Consider the following 18634-nt stretch of genomic DNA (forward strand, 5'->3'; position numbering starts at 1 on the left):
GACAGCACGTAAAACCCCCTGTATCCACATGACTCCAATTCACTCTTTTTTCTTGCCCCCTTTTTCACCTCCTGCATGTTCAGGCCCCGATCACACAAAATCTTTTCACCCCATCTTTCCAAACCTCCAATTTGGTCTCCCTCTTCTCTTTGTTCCCTCCCCTCCGACACATATACCCTCTTGGTCAATCTCTCCTCACTCATTCTCCCCATGTGCCCCAAACCATTTCAAAACCCCCTCTTCTGCTCTCCAACCCGCTTTTTATTTTCCACACATCTCTCTTACCCTTACGTTACTTACTCGATCAAACCACCTCCCCCACACATTGCCCTTTCAAACATTCATTCCAGACATCCACCCTTCCGCCCCAATCTCTATCCATAGCCCACGCCTCGCAACCATTTCAACATTGTTGGAACCACTATTCCATCAACTTTCCCCCTTTTTGGGTTTTCCGAGATTGTGTCTCGATCTCTCCCCAAAAATTTTTCAAGGCTCCCAAAATTTTCGCCCCCCCCACCCCATGATCACCCTCCGCTTCCATTGGGTTTCCCTCCCCTGCAGATCCACTCCCGATATCTAAAACCCCTTCACTTCTCCAGTTTCTCCATTCACTCAACCCCCCAATTGCTTGACCTCACCCCTACTGTACCTAATAACCTTGCTTTTTATTCACATTACTCTCAACTTTCTTCTTCACACACTTTACCAACCCCAGTCACCAGCTTCTGAGTTTCCACTTGAATCAGCCCCAGGCTGTATCATCAGCGAACAACAATGGACTCATTTTCCAAGTTTCTCTCATCCCCAACAGTTTCTTTAACTTGCCCCTTTTTCCCGGACTCTTGCTTTTTCCTCCCTTACAAACCCATCATAAAAAAATTTATAAAAAAACCATGGGACTTTCCACCCCCCTTTGCCGAAAACCCTACATTCACTGAGAACCAATCACTTTCCTCTCTTCCTACACTTTACAAAAATCCCTTTTACTTCCTCGATAAAAATTTTCACTGCTTCTAAAAAACTTGCCCTCCCACCCCATATATTTTAAATTTACCTTCCACAGAGCATCTTATATCTCTATCATATGCCTTCTCCAGATCCATAAATGCTACATACAAATCCATTTGCTTTTCTAAGTATTTCTCAATTACATTTTTCAAAGCAAACCACCTCTATCCAACACATCCTTACCACTTCTGAAACCGCACTGCTCTTCCCCAATTCTGATGCTCTGTACATGCCTTTCACCCTCTCAATCAATACCCTCCCTTTTAATTTACAGAATACTAAACAAATTTTATACCTCTGTAATTTGAGCACTCACTCTTACCCCCTTTTGCCTTTGTACAAGGGGCCTTTCCCACGATTCCGCCAATCCTCGGGCCCCTCACATGATTTCTTTCATACATTAAATATCCTTCCCAACCAGTCAACAATACAGTCACCCCCTTTCTTAATAAATTCCACTGCAATACCATCCAAACCTGCTGCCTTGCCGGCTTTCATCTTCCGCAAAGCTTTTACTACCTCTTCTCTGTTTACCAAATCATTTTCCCTAACCCTCTCACTTTGCACACCACCTCGACCAAAACACCCTATATCTGCCACTCTGTCATCAGACACATTCAACAAACCTTCAAAATACTCATTCCATCTCCTTCTCACATCACCGCTACTTGTTATCACCTCCCCATTTACGCCCTTCACTGAAGTTCCCATTTGCTCCCTTGTCTTACGCACCCTATTTACCTCCTTCCAGAACATCTTTTTATTTTCCCTAAAATTTACTGATAGTCTCTCACCCCAACTCTCATTTGCCCTTTTTTTCACCTCTTGCACCTTTCTCTTGACCTCCTGTCTCTTTCTTTTATACTTCTCCCACTCAATTGCATTTTTTCCCTGCAAAAATCGTCCAAATGCCTCTCTCTTCTCTTTCACTAATACTCTTACTTCTTCATCCCACACTCACTACCCTTTCTAAACAGCCCACCTCCCACTCTTCTAAAGCCAAAAGCATCTTTTGCGCAATCCATCACTTTATATAATTATATATATATATATATATATTATATATATATATATATATATATTATATATATATATATTTTTTTTTTTTTTTTTTTTATTACTTTGTCGCTTTGTCGCAGGAAACAGACAGAAAGAAATGGCCCAACCCCCCCCCCATACACATGTATATACATACGTCCACACACGCAAATATACATACTACACAGCTTTCCATGGTTTACCCCAGACGCTTCACATGCCTTGATTCAATCCACTGACTACACGTCAACCCCGGTATACCACATCGCTCCAATTCACTCTATTCCTTGCCCTCCTTTCACCTCCTGCATGTTCAGGCCCCGATCACACAAAATCTTTTTCACTCCATCTTTCCACCTCCAATTTGCTCTCCCTCTTCTCCTTGCTCCCTCCACCTCCGACACATATATCCGCTTGGTCAATCTTTCCTCACTCATTCTCTCCATGTGCCCAAACCACTTCAAAACACCCTCTTCTGCTCTTTTTATTTCCACACATCTCTCTTACCCTTACGTTACTCACTCGATCAAACCACCTCACACCACACATTGTCCTCAAACATCTCATTTCCAGCACATCCATCCTCATGCGCACAACTCTATCCATAGCCCACGCCTCGCAACCATACAACATTGTTGGAACCACTATTACTTCAAACATACCCATTTTTGCTTTCCGAGATAATGTTCTCGACTTTCAAACATTCTTCAAGGCTACCAGAATTTTCGCCCCCTCCCCCACCCTATGATTCACTTCCGCTTCCATGGTTCCATCCGCTGCCAGATCCACTCCCAGATATCTAAAACGCTTTACTTCCTCCAGTTTTTCTCCATTCAAACTTACCTCCCAATTGACTTGACCCTCAACCCAACTGTACCTAATAACCTTGCTCTTATTCACATTTACTCTTAACTTTCTTCTTTCACACACTTTACCAAACTCAGTCACCAGCTTCTGCAGTTTCTCCCATGAATCAGCCACCAGCGCTGTATCATCAGCGAACAACAACTGACTCACTTCCCAAGCTCTCTCATCCCCAACAGACTTCATACTTGCCTCTCTTTCCAAAACTCTTGCAATTACCACCCTAACAACCCCATCCATAAACAAATTAAACAGCCATGGAGACATCACACACCCCTGCCGCAAACCTACATTCACTGAGAACCAATCACTTTCCTCTCTTCCTACACGTACACATGCCTTACATCCTCGATAAAAACTTTTCACTGCTTCTAACAACTTTCCTCCCACACCATATATTCTTAATACCTTCCACAGAGCATCTCTATCAACTCTATCATATGCCTTCTCCAGATCCATAAATGCTACATACAAATCCATTTGCTTTTCTAAGTATTTCTCACATACATTCTTCAAAGCAAACACCTGATCCACACATCCTCTACCACTTCTGAAACCACACTGCTCTTCCCCGATCTGATGCTCTGTACATGCCTTCACCCTATCAATCAATACCCTCCCATATAATTTACCAGGAATACTCAACAAACTTATACCTCTGTAATTTGAGCACTCACTCTTATCCCCTTTCCCTTTGTACAATGGCACTATGCAAGCATTCCGCCAATCCTCAGGCATATCACTATGAGTCATAAATATATTGAATAACCTTACCAACCAGTCAACAATATAGTCACCCCCTTTTTTCATAAATTCCATTGCAATAGCATCTAAACCCGCTGCCTTGCCGGCTTTTATCTTCCGCAAAGCTTTTACTACCTCTTCTCTGTTTACCAAATCATGCTCCCTAACCCTTTCACTTTGCACACCACCTCGACCAAAACACCCTATAACTGCCACTCTATCATCAAACACATTCAACAAACCTTCAAAATACTCACTCTATCTCCTTCTCACATTACCACTACTTGTTATCACCTCCCCATTTGCGCCCTTCACTGAAGTTCCCATTTGCTCCCTTGTCTTACGCACTTTATTTACCTCCTTCCAGAACATCTTTTTATTCTCCCTAAAATCTAATGATACTCTCTCACCCCAACTCTCATTTGCCCTTTTTTTCACCTCTTGTACCTTTCTCTTGACCTCCTGTCTCTTTCTTTTATACATCTCCCACTCAATTGCATTTTTTCCCTGCAAAAATCGTCCAAATACCTCTCTCTTCTCTTTCACTAATACTCTTACTTCTTCATCCCACCACTCACTACCCTTTCTAATCAACCCACCTCCCACTCTTCTCATGCCACAAAGCATCTTTTGCGCACTCCATCACTGATTCCCTAAATAAATCCCATTCCTCCCCAACTCCCCTTACTTCCATTGTTCTCACCTTTTTCCATTCTGTACTCAGTCTCTCCTGGTACTTCCTCACACAGTTCTCCTTCCCAAGCTCACTTACTCTCACCACCCTCTTCACCCCAACATTCACTCTTCTTTTCTGAAAACCCATACAAATCTTCACCTTAGCCTCCACAAGATAATGATCAGACATCCCTCCAGTTGCACCTCTCAGCACATTAACATCCAAAAGTCTCTCTTTCGCACGCCTGTCAATTAACATGTAATCCAATAACGCTCTCTGGCCATCTCTCCTACTTACATAAGTATACTTATGTATATCTCGCTTTTTAAACCAGGTATTCCCAATCATCAGTCCTTTTTCAGCACATAAATCTACAAGCTCTTCACCATTTCCATTTACAACACTGAACACCCCATGTATACCAATTATTCCCTCAACTGCCACATTACTCACCCTTGCATTCAAATCACCCATCACTATAACCCGGTCTCGTGCATCAAAACCACTAACACACTCATTCAGCTGCTCCCAAAACACTTGCCTCTCATGATCTTTCTTCTCATGCCCGGGTGCATATGCACCAATAATCACCCACCTCTCTCCATCAACTTTCAGTTTTACCCATATTAATCGTAAAATTAATCGTAAAATGTAGAAAAATGTAGCTTAGACATTGAAGCTAATTGATACAGTGGTTAAATTGATGAGAACTGCTATTGACGTTTGTGTAAATAAATTATACATTTCCTTTTTCCATAGCCAGAGGTTGAACGATTATGTGACATTCATTTTTTCATTCATTTCAAGCTAGAAGTTTCAGTTTTCTAAATTGTTTCTTACATTTTTCAAATGTATATATATGTATGTGTGTGTGTGTGTATATGTGCGTATGTATGTGTGTGGGTGTGTGTATGTGTATATGTATATATATATGTATATTGTCCCTGGGGATGGGGGTGAAAGAATACTTCCCACGTGTTCCTCGCGTGTCGTAGAAAGCGACTAGAGGGGACGGGAGCGGGGGGCCAGAAATCCTCCCCTCCTTGTATTAACTTTCTAAAATGGGAAACAGAAGAAGGAGTCACGCGGGAAGTGCTCATCCTCCTCGAAGGCTCAGAGTGGGGTGCCTAAATGTGTGTGGATGTAACCAAGATGTGAAAAAAGGAGGATAGGTAGTATGTTTGAGGAAAGGAACCTGGATGTTTTGGCTCTGAGTGAAACGAAGCTCAAGGGTAAAGGGGAAGAGTGGTTTGGGAATGTCTGGGGAGTAAAGTCAGGGGTTAGTGAGAGGACAAGAGCAAGGGAAGGAGTAGCAATACTCCTGAAACAGGAGTTGTGGGAGTATGTGATAGAATGTAAGAAAGTAAATTCTCGATTAATATATATATATATATACATATATATATATATATATATATATATATATATATATATATATATATATATATATATATATATATATATATATATGAAAGAAAAAGATATATATATATATATATATATATATATATATATATATATATATATATATATATATATATATATATATATATATATATATATATATATATATATATATATATATCTATATATATATTTTTTTTTTTTTTTTTTTTTTTTTTTTTTTTTTTATACTTTGTCGCTGTCTCCCGCGTTTGCGAGGTAGCGCAAGGAAACAGACGAAGGAAATGGCCCAACCCCCCCCATACACATGTACATACACACGTCCACACACACAAATATACATACCTACACAGCTTTCCATGGTTTACCCCAGACGCTTCACATGCCTTGATTCAATCCACTGACAGCACGTCAACCCCGGTATACCACATCGCTCCAATTCACTCTATTCCTTGCCCTCCTTTCACCCTCCTGCATGTTCAGGCCCCGATCACACAAAATCTTTTTCACTCCATCTTTCCACCTCCAATTTGGTCTCCCTCTTCTCCTCGTTCCCTCCACCTCCGACACATATATCCTCTTGGTCAATCTTTCCTCACTCATTCTCTCCATGTGCCCAAACCATTTTAAAACACCCTCTTCTGCTCTCTCAACCACGCTCTTTTTATTTCCACACATCTCTCTTACCCTTACGTTACTCACTCGATCAAACCACCTCACACCACACATTGTCCTCAAACATCTCATTTCCAGCACATCCATCCTCATGCGCACAACTCTATCCATAGCCCACGCCTCGCAACCATACAACATTGTTGGAACCACTATTCCTTCAAACATACCCATTTTTGCTTTCCGAGATAATGTTCTCGACTTCCACACATTCTACAAGGCCCCCAGGATTTTCGCCCCCTCCCCCACCCTATGATCCACTTCCGCTTCCATGGTTCCATCCGCTGCCAGATCCACTCCCAGATATCTAAAACACTTCACTTCCTCCAGTTTTTCTCCATTCAAACTCACCTCCCAATTGACTTGACCCTCAACCCTAATTGTACCTAATAACCTTGCTCTTATTCACATTTACTCTTAACTTTCTTCTTCCACACACTTTTCCAAACTCAGTCACCAGCTTCTGCAGTTTCTCACATGAATCAGCCACCAGCGCTGTATCATCAGCGAACAACAACTGACTCACTTCCCAAGCTCTCTCATCCCCAACAGACTTCATACTTGCCCCTCTTTCCAAAACTCTTGCATTTACCTCCCTAACAACCCCATCCATAAACAAATTAAACAACCATGGAGACATCACACACCCCTGCCGTAACCTACATTCACTGAGAACCAATCACTTTCCTCTCTTCCTACACGTACACATGCCTTACATCCTCGATAAAAACTTTTCACTGCTTCTAACAACTTTCCTCCCACACCATATATTCTTAATACCTTCCACAGAGCATCTCTATCAACTCTATCATATGCCTTCTCCAGATCCATAAATGCTACATACAAATCCATTTGCTTTTCTAAGTATTTCTCACATACATTCTTCAAAGCAAACACCTGATCCACACATCCTCTACCACTTCTGAAACCACACTGCTCTTCCCCAATCTGATGCTCTGTACATTCCTTCACCCTCTCAATCAATATCCTCCCATATAATTTACCAGGAATACTCAACAAACTTATACCTCTGTAATTTGAGCACTCACTCTTATCCCCTTTGCTTTTGTACAATGGCACTATGCCATATATATATATATATATATATATATATATATATATATATATATATATATATATATATATATATATATATATATATATATATATATATATATATATATATATATATATATATATATATATATATATAGATATCTTTTTTTTCATACTATTCGCCATTTCCCGACTCAGCGAGGTAGCGTTAAGAACAGAGGACTGGGCCTCTGAGGGAATATCCTCACCTGGCCCCCTTCTCTGTTCCTTCTTTTGGAAAAAATAGGAAATAAAAAAATATATATATATACGTTGAGTTTATCAGGCCCATGATTACAGCATTCAGTTTTCTGTGTTGTCATAGTTACTACAGGAAAAAGAACTGCCCATCTGCCACATTATATGTGATCATAATCACAATACTACGTGTCCAACACAATCATGTTCAGAACGCTGGCTCGTCCCTCCGCCAGATCCAGTACTCATATAATCATATGATTCACATACTTCACCAATCGCCTCCACCACTTGGCTCGGATACTAACGTTTTACTCCAGCAGATGACGAGTGATCAAGGGTCGAATAGGCAAGACCTTGAGAGAGAAGTGTTCTTCTCTTCGTGGGTCAACTACGCGGGTCTTGCCGATGTGTAAGACTCGAGATTTGTGTTTTGAAGGATAGCGCAACGCCCATAGGTTAGTGTTTCGCAACACTACAACACTATAATACACCGCCATACAAGGCATTTCTCCGAATGTGTCTCTGCATTTGGTCCAACACTTTCCACTAACACATATCGTTCAGTTCTACGTCGAAGTGGAGCAGGTAACTTGGGATGGAGGAGGAGGAGGAGAAGGAGCGATCAATACTGTAGGTGCTCAGGACACCACCTACATATATACCTCCCGGGCTAATGGACCCATAAGGGTAGTTTATATGGCTTGATTATGGCAGTATATCAGAGCTGTGAAGGGGAGCCACGGTTATGGGCAGATTAAAGCCAGGCTACGGGGCATGAGGACACACCAACCTCTAGGTTAACATCCCTACCCTTCCTCCAACTGCCTGGGAAGGATTACCCCAAGTGCAACTGACTGTCTTAACCACGATCGTAGAGAAATACATTTAGCAATACAACTTGTCAATACAATAGATAGATTTTCATGGTAATAAATGAGGAAATAGATGATAGATAACCGACCATATTCTGGTATTTCCCTGGTGTTGTGGGAGAAATGACACTTCCAGCTGAAGTTAATATCACTTCATATTTTGGAAGTACATTAGAAAAATGTTTTACAAGTAAACGCACGCACAAGCACACACACACACTAATACAAACACACACACACACACACACACACACACACACACACACACACACACACACATATATTTATATATATATATATATATATATATATATATATATATATATATATATATATATATATATATATATATATATATATATATATATATATATATATATAGATATATATATACATGTTGGGGTGACAAGAGTGGTGAGAGTAACTGAGCTTGGGAAGGAGACTTGTGTGGGGAAGTACCAGGAGAGATTGAGTACAGAATGGAAAAAAGGTGAGAACAAAGGAGGTAAGGGGAGTGGGGGAGGAATGGGATGCATTTACGGAAGCAGTGATGGCTTGCGCAAAAGATGCTTGTGGCATGAGAAGCGTGGGAGCTGGGTTGATTAGAAACGGTAGTGAGTGGTAGGATGAAGAAGTAAGACTATTAGTGAAAGAGAAGAGAGAGGCATTTAGACGATTTTTTCAGGGAAATAATGCAAATGACTAGGAGATATATAAAAGAAAGAGGCAGGAGGTCAAGAGAAAGGTGCGACAGGTGAAAAAGAGGGCAAATGAGAGTTGGAGTGAGAGAGTATCATTGAATTCTAGGAAAAATAAAAAAATGTTTTGGAAGGAGGTAAATAAAGTGCCTAAGACAAGGGAACAAATGGGAACTTCAGTGAAGTGGCTAATGGAGAGGTGATAACAAGCAGTGGTAATGTGAGAAGGAGATGGAGTGAGTATTTTGAAGGTTTGTTGAATGTGTTTGACGATAGAGTGGCAGTTATAGGGTGTTTTGGTCGAGGTGGTGTGCAAAGTGAAAGGGTTAGGGAGAATGATTTGGTAAACAGAGAAGAGGTAGTAAAAGCTTTGCGGAAGATAAAAGCCTGCAAGGCAGCGGGTTTAGATGGTATTGCAATGGAATTTATGAAAAAAGGGGGTGACTATATTGTTGACTGGTTGGTCAGGTTATTCAATATATGTATGACTCATAGTGAGATGCCTGAGGATTGGCGGAATGCTTGCATAGTGCCATTGTACAAAAGCAAATGGGATAGCTTGTTGAGTATTCCTAGGAAATTATATGGGAGGGTATTGATTGAGAGGGTGAAGGCATGTACAGAGCATCAGATTGGGGAAGAGCAGTGTGGTTTCAGAAGTGGTAGAGGATGTGTGGATCAGGTGTTTGCTTTGAAGAATGTATGTGAGAAATACTTAGAAAAGCAAATGGATTTGTATGTAGCATTTATGCATCTGAAAAGGCATCTGATAAAGTTGATAGAAATGCCCTGTGGAAGGTATTAAGAATATATGGTGTGGGAGGCAAGTTGTTAGAAGCAGTGAAAAGTTTTTATCGAGGATGTAAGGCATGTGTACTTGTAGGAAGAGAGGAAAGTGATTGGTTCTCAGTGAATGTAGGTTTGCGGCACGGGGTGTGTGATGTCTCCATGGTTGTTTAATTTGTTTATGGATGGGGTTGTTAGGGAGGATGAATGCAAGAGTTTTGGAAAGAGGGGCAAGTATGCAGTCTGTTGTAGATGAGAGAGCTTGGGAAGTGAGTCAGTTGTTGTTCGCTGATGATACATCGCTGGTGGCTGATTCGCGTGAGAAACTGCAGAAGCTGGTGATTGAGTTTGGTAAAATGCGTGAAAGAAGAAAGCTAAGAGTAAATGTAAGAGAAAGGTTATTAGGTACAGTAGGGTTGAGGGTCAAGTCAATTGGGAGGTAAGTTTGAATGGAGAAAAACTGGAGGAAGTGAAGTGTTTCAGATATCTAGAGGTGGATTTGGCAGCGGATGGAACCATGGAAGCGGAAGTGAATCATAGGTTGGGAGAGTGGGCGAAAGTTCTGGGAGCATTAAAAAATGTGTGGAAGTCGAGAACATTATCTCGGAAAGCAAAAATGGGTATGTTTGAAGGAGTAGTGATTCCAACAATGGTATATGGTTGCGAGGCGTGGGCTATAGATAGAGTTGTACGGAGGAGGGTGGATGTGCTGGAAATGAGATGTTTGAGGACAAATGTGGTGTAAGGTCTTTTGATCGAGTAAGCAATAAAAGGGTAAGAGAGATGTGTGGTAATAAAAAGCAGTGGGGTTGAAAGAGTAGAAGAGGGTGTTTTGAAATGGTTTGGTCACATGGAGAGAATTAGTGAGGAAAGATTGACCAAGAGGATATATGTGTCAGCGGTGGAGGGAACGAGGAGAAGTGGGAGACCAAATTGGAGGTGGAAAGATGGAGTGAAAAAGCTTTTTGGTGATCGCGGCCTGAACATGCAGGATGGTGAAAGGAGGGCAAGGAATAGAATGAATTGGAACGATGTGGAATACCGAGGTCGACGTCCTATCAATGGATTGAACCAGGGCATGTGAAGCGTCTAGGGTACAGCATGGAAAATTCTGTGGGGCCCTGGATGTGAAATAGAGCTGTGGTTTCGGTGCATTATTACATGACAGCTAAAGACTGAGTGTAAACGAATGTGGCCTTAGTTGTCTTTTCCTAGCGATACCTCGCGCACATGAGGGGAGGAGGGGGTTGTTATTTCATGTGTGGCGGAGTGGGGATAGGAATGAATGAAGGCAGACTGTATGAATTATGTACATGTGTATATATGTATATGTCTGTGTGTGTATATATATATATATACGTTAAGGTGTATAAGTATGTACATACATGTGTGTGTGGGTGGTTTGGGCCATTCTTTCGTCTGTTTCATTGCGCTACCTCGCTAACGCGGGAGACAGCGACAAAGCAAAATAGATATATATATATATATATATATATATATATATATATATATATATATATATATATATATATATATATATTTATTTTTTGCCGCTGTCTCCCGCGTTTGCGAGGTAGCGCAAGGAAACAGACGAAAGAAATGGCCCAACACACTCCCTTACACATGTATATACATACGTCCACACACGCAAATAGACATACCTACACAGCTTTCCATGGTTTAAACCAGACGCTTCACATGCCCTGATTCAATCCACTGACAGCACGTCAACCCCAGTATACCACATCGATCCAATTCACTCTATTCCTTGCCCTCCTTTCACCCTCCTGCATGTTCAGGCCCCGATCACACAAAATCTTTTTCACTCCATCTTTCCACCTCCAATTTGGTCTCCCACTTCTCGTTCCCTTCACCTCCGACACATATATCCTCTTGGTCAATCTTTCCTCACTCATTCTCTCCATGTGCCCAAACCATTTCAAAACACCCTCTTCTGCTCTCTCAACCACGCTCTTTTTATTTCCACACATCTCTCTTACCCTTACGTTACTTACTCGATCAAACCACCTCACACCACACATTGTCCTCAAACATCTCATTTCAAGCACATCCATCGTTCTGCGCACAACTCTATCCATAGCCCACGCCTCGTAACCATACAACATTGTTGGAACCACTATTCCTTCAAACATACCCATTTTTGCTTTCCGAGATAATGTTCTCGACTTCCACACATTCTTCAAGGCCCCCAGGATTTTCGCCCCCTCCCCCACCCTATGATCCACTTCCGCTTCCATGATTCCATCCGCTGCCAGATCCACTCCCAGATATCTAAAACACTTCACTTCCTCCAGTTTTTCTCCATTCAAACTCACTCATATATATATATATATATATATATATATATATATATATATATATATATATATATATATATATATATATATATATATATATATATATATATATATATATATATATATATATATATATATATATATATATATATATATATATATATATATATATATATATGACCATATATACATATATATATATGCACCCAAGATATGGTTGTACTTTGTTTTATGAAGACAATTGAGAAACATCATAAGCCAAAACTCCAGTTCCATGATAAGAGAAGTGGACCAGGCAGTATGATACAGTGGTTAAATTGATGAAAACTACTATTGACGTTTGTGTAAATAAATTATACATTTCCCTTTTCCATAGCCAGAGGTTGAACCATTATGTGACATTCATTTTTCATTTCATTTCAAGCTAGAAGTTTCAGTTTTCTAGATTATTTCTTACAATTTTCATATGTATATATATATGTGTGTGTGTATGTGTATGTATGTGTGTATATGTATGTATCTATGTGTATATGTATGTATCTATGTGTATATATATATATATATATATATATATATATATATATATATATATATATATATATATATATATATATATATATATATATATATATATATATATATATATATATATATCTTCTTTCTTTCATACTATTCGCCATTTCCCGCGTTAGCAAGGTAGCGTTAAGAACAGAGGACTGGGCCTCTGAGGGAATATCCTCACCTGGCCTCGTTCTCTGTTCCTTCTTTTGGAAAATCAAAAAAAAACGAGAGGGGAGGATTTCCAGCCCCCCGCTCCCTCCCCTTTTAGTCGCCTTCTACGACACGCAGGGAATACGTGGGAAGTATTCTTTCTCCCCTATCCCCAGGGATAATATATATATATATGTATATATATATATATATATATATATATATATATATATATATATATATATATATATATATATATATATATATATATATATATATATATATATATATATATATATATCTATATATTATATATATATATATATATATATATATATATGTATATATATATATATATATATATATATATATATATATATATATATATATATATATATATATATATATATATATATATATATATATATATATATATATATATATATATATATATATATATATATATATATATATATATATATATGTGTAAGATAATATATATATATATATATATATTATCCCTGGGGATAGGGGTGAAAGAATACTTCCCACGCATTCCACACGTGTCGTAGAAGGCGACTAGAGGGGACGGGAGCGGGGGGCCAGAAATCCTCCCCTCCTTGTATTTTAACTTTCTAAAAATGGGAAACAGAAGGAGTCACGCGGGGATTGCTCATCCTCCTCGTAGACTCAGATTGGGGTGTCTAAATGTGCTTGGATGTAACCAAGATGTGAAAAAAGGAGAGATAGGTAGTATGTTTGAGGAAAGGAACCTAGATGTTTTGGCTCTGAGTGAAACGAAGCTCAAGGGTAAAGGGGAAGACTGGTTTGGGAATGTCTTGGAAGTAAAGTCAGGGGTTAGTGAGAGGACAAGAGCAAGGGAAGGAGTAGCAGTACTCCTGAAACAGGAGTTGTGGGAGTATATGATAGAATGTAAGAAAGTAAATTCTCGATTGATATGGGTAAAACTGAAAGTTGATGGAGAGAGATGGGTGATTATTGGTGCATATGCACCTGGGCATGAGAAGAAAGATCATGAGAGGCAAGTGTTTTGGGAGCAGCTGAATGAGTGTGTTAGTGGTTTTGATGCACAAGACCTGGGTTATAGTGATGGGTGATTTGAATGCAAAGGTGAGTAATGTGGCAGTTGAGGGAATAATTGGTATACATGGAGTGTTCGGTGTTGTAAATGGAAATGGTGAAGAGCTTGTAGATTTATGTACTGAAAAAGGATTGGTGATTGGGAATACCTGGTTTAAAAAGCGAGATATACATAAGTATGCGTATGTAAGTAGGAGAGATGGCCAGAGAGCGTTATTGGATTACGTGTTAATTGACAGGCGCGCGAAAGAGAGACGTTTGGATGTTAATGTGCTGAGAGGTGCAACTGGAGGGATGTCTGATCATTATCTTGTGGAGGCGAAGGTGAAGATTTGTATGGGTTTTCAGAAAAGAAGAGTGAATGTTGGGGTGAAGAGGGTGGTGAGAGTAAGTGAGCTTGGGAAGGAGACTTGTGTGCGGAAGTACCAGGAGAGACTGAGTACAGAATGGAAAAAGGTGAGAACAATGGAAGTAAGGGGAGTGGGGGAGAAATGGGATGTATTTAGGGAATCAGTGATGGAGTGCGTAAAAGATGCTTGTGGCATGAGTAGCGTGGGAGGTGGGTTGATTAGAAAGGGTAGTGAGTGGTGGGATGAAGAAGTAGGATTATTAGTAAAAGAGAAGAGAGAGGCATTTGGACGATTTTTGCAGGGAAATATTGCAATTGAGAGGGAGATGTATAAAAGAAAGAGGCAGGAGGTCAAAAGAAAGGTGCAAGAGGTGAAAAAGAGGGCAAATGAGAGTTGGGGTGAAAGTGTATCATTAAATTTTAGGGAGAATAAAAAGATGTTCTGGAAGGAGGTAAATAAGGTGCGTAAGACAAGGGAGCAAATGGGAACTTCAGTGAAGGGCGCTAATGGGGAGGTGATAACAAGTAGTGGTGATGTGAGAAGGAGTTGGAGTTAGTATTTTGAAGGTTTGTTGAATGTGTTTGATGATAGAGTGGCAGATATAGGGTGTTTTGGTCGAGGTATTGTGCAAAGTGAGAGGGTTAGGGAAAATGATTCGGTAAACAGAGAAGAGGTAGTAAAAGCTTTACGGAAGATGAAAGCCGGCAAGGCAGCAGGTTTGGATGGTATTGCAGTGGAATCTATTTAAAAAAGGGGGTGACTGTATTGTTGACTGGTTGGTAAGGCTATTTAATGTATGTATGACTCATGGTGAGGTGCCTGAGGATTGGCGGAATGCGTGCATAGTGCCATTGTACAAAGGGAAAGGGGATAAGAGTGAGTGCTCAAATTCCAGAGGTATAAGTTTGTGGAGTATTACTGGTAAATTATACGGGAGGGTATTGATTGAGAGGGTGAAGGCATGTACAGAAGCATCAGATTGGGGAAGAGCAGTGTGGTTTCAAAAGTGGTAGAGGATGTGTAGATCAGGTGTTTGCTTTGAAGAATGTATGTGAGAAATACTTAGAAAAGCAAATGGATTTATATGTAGCGTTTATGGATCTGGAGAAGGCATATGATAGAGTTGATAGAGATGCGCTGTGGAAGGTATTAAGAATATATGGTGTATGAAGCAAGTTGTTAGAAGCAGTGAAAAGGTTTTATCGAGGATGTAAGGCATGTGTAGGTGTAGGAAGAGAGGAAAGTGATTGGTTCTCAGTGAATGTATGTTTGCGGCAGATGTGTGTGATGTCTCCATGGTTGTTTAATTTGTTTATGGATGGGGTTGTTAGGGAGGTGAATGCAAGTGTTTTGGAAACAGGGGCAAGTATGAAGTCTGTTGGGGATGAGAGAGCTTGGGAAGTGAGTCAGTTGTTGTTCGCTGATGATACAGCGCTGGTGGCTGATTCATGTGAGAAACTGCAGAAGCTGGTGACTGAGTTTGGTAAAGTGTGTGAAAGAAGAAAGTTAAGAGTAAATGTGAATAAGAGCAAGGTTATTAGGTACATTAAGGTTGAGAGTCAAGTCAATTGGGAGGTAAGTTTGAACGGAGAAAAACTGGAGGAAGTAAAGTGTTTTAGGTATCTGGGAGTGGATCTGGCTGCGGATGGAACCATGGAAGCGGAAGTAAATCATAGGGTAGGGGAGGGGGCGAAAATCCTGGGAGCCTTGAAGAATGTGTGGAAGTCGAGAACATTATCTCGGAAAGCAAAATTGGGTATGTTTGAAGGAATAGTGGTTCCAACAATGTTGTAAGGAAATATCCTCACCTGGCCCCCTTCTCTGTTCCTTCTTTTGGAAAATTAAAAAAAATGAGGGGGGAGGATTTCCAGCCACCCGCTCCCTCCCCTTTTAGTCGCCTTCTACGACATGCAAGGAATACATGGGAAGCATTCTTTCTCCCCTATCCCCAGGGATGAATCCCTAATAATACTTTACAATATAATGTTAACAAATTTAGTTAAAATAAATCTGCTGCCTTCCCACAAAAGCCAAAAAGTTATGTATAAAACCAATAAGGATTCAGTCAATCCTTGTTTGTGAACACAAGGAAAAATACAAAACAATTATTCATTCACATGTTGTTGATATTTTGAAATGCAAATGCATCATATTCTTCTGACTTAAAGTTTGGAGCGTGTCAGCCAGTCAAAGTCTTGAACTTTACGTTGAGCTCCAGGGTTAATCATCACATTAATAAGTGAAGGCTTGTTTTCTTCTTCAAGAGCCTGACTAACTGCCTCTTGCAGTTCAGGGACAGACTTACAGAAGAAACCAGTTTCACTGAACATTGAAGCCATGCATTCACAGTGTTCAGTTGGCAGAAGTGATGTTGGTGGAGTTGCAATAGCAGCATCCATTCCATCTCTTATTTCATTGAACAATTCCTTGTCCAAACCACTGTAGATGCCATTATTGTTTACAATGATGACTATGATGGGTAGTTTGTAGCGGTAAATTGTTTCCATTTCCATACCACTAAAACCAAAAGCAGAATCTCCTTCAACACATATAATTCGTTTGCCTGGAGCATGGTCTTGTGCCCATAAGGCTGCTGCAATGGCATAACCAAGACCAACACCCATTGTACCAAAAGTACCTGCATCCAGTCTGTGGCGTGGAGATTTGTTGAGCAAAATAGTCCGTCCAATGTCCATGGTATTGGCTCCTTCACTGACAATAATACAATCATGTGGTAACAGCTGGTGCAGGTGATGAAGTCCTGCGTAGTAGTTCAAAGGTTCTGAAATATCCTGGGCCATTTTAGTACTAATGCTTTTATTGTCCTGCACTTTCTCTTGAAGTTGAGACCACCAAGGTGAGTGTGAGGCTACAAGAGTTCCTGGTACTGCTTCTTGGAGCTGGCCACAAACTGCCCTTAAGTCACCTAGCAAAACAACACTTCCATTCACACTGTTGTGGAACTCATCAGAACATAAATCCACATGTATAAACTTTACATCTGATGCACGTCGTGGAGGGCGACCAAAATGAAGAATCCAATTCAATCTTGCTCCAAGAAGCAAAATCACATCAGCCTCCAACAATGCTTTGGTGCGAGCAGGAGCCACACACAAAGGGTGGTCATAGGGTACAACTCCTTTGCCCATTGGTGTAGGTAACAAGGGTATACCAGTCTTTTCTAACAAACAATATATATATATATATATATATATATATATATATATATATATATATATATATATATATATATATATATATATATATATATATATATATATATATATATATATATATATATATATATATATATGTTACCTTAATGCAACTTACAACACGAATGTAAAACTCTATCCATACGGTACATATAGTCGTCACATATGTACCCAACATACAGACACATCTTATGTAGTACTCTTGTTGAATCAATATCACAACTTCCTCAGATGAGGCGACAGAACCTGACTGATAGAGAGACCGAGATTACTAAGACTGATTCTATAGAAGGTCATGCACTACATACCAGGATGTAGTCTACATCAGACGTTGATTCAAGCACAACATACCAGGATGCAGTCTACATCAGACGTTGATTCATACCTTACATCAGGATGTAGTCTACATCAGACGTTGATTCAAGCACAACATACCAGGATGCAGTCTACATCAGACGTTGATTCATGCATGACATACCAGGATGTAGTCTACATCAGACGTTGATTCATACCTTACATCAGGATGTAGTCTACATCAGACGTTGATTCATGCATTACATACCAGGATGTAGTCTACATCAGACGTTGACTCATGCATTACATACCAGGATGTAGTCTACATCAAACGTTGATTCTTGCATGACATACCAGGATGTAGTCTACATCAAAGTTGATTCATGCACTACATACCAGGATGTAGTCTACATCAGACGTTGATTCATGTACTACATAACAGGATGTAGTCTACATCAGACGTTGATCATTTTTGCATCACGGTTCATAGCATGAGTCTACAAGGACTCACAGGCCAGCTGCTGGGGATGGAGGCTTGTAGTACTTATGTATCCACAAGCCATCAGTAATGTGCGAGACAAGTT

The 18634-nt window shown here is 40.0% G+C and overlaps 1 pseudogene; it reads right to left on the minus strand.

Moving 5' to 3' along the window:
- Positions 1-16417: 16417 nt before the first annotated feature.
- On the minus strand, positions 16418-18397 carry LOC139748093 (2-hydroxyacyl-CoA lyase 1 pseudogene; annotated as a pseudogene).
- Positions 18398-18634: the final 237 nt, after the last annotated feature.

The sequence above is a fragment of the Panulirus ornatus genome, chromosome 72 (genome assembly GCF_036320965.1).
Source record: "Panulirus ornatus isolate Po-2019 chromosome 72, ASM3632096v1, whole genome shotgun sequence".
NCBI classification, from domain to species: domain Eukaryota; kingdom Metazoa; phylum Arthropoda; class Malacostraca; order Decapoda; family Palinuridae; genus Panulirus; species Panulirus ornatus.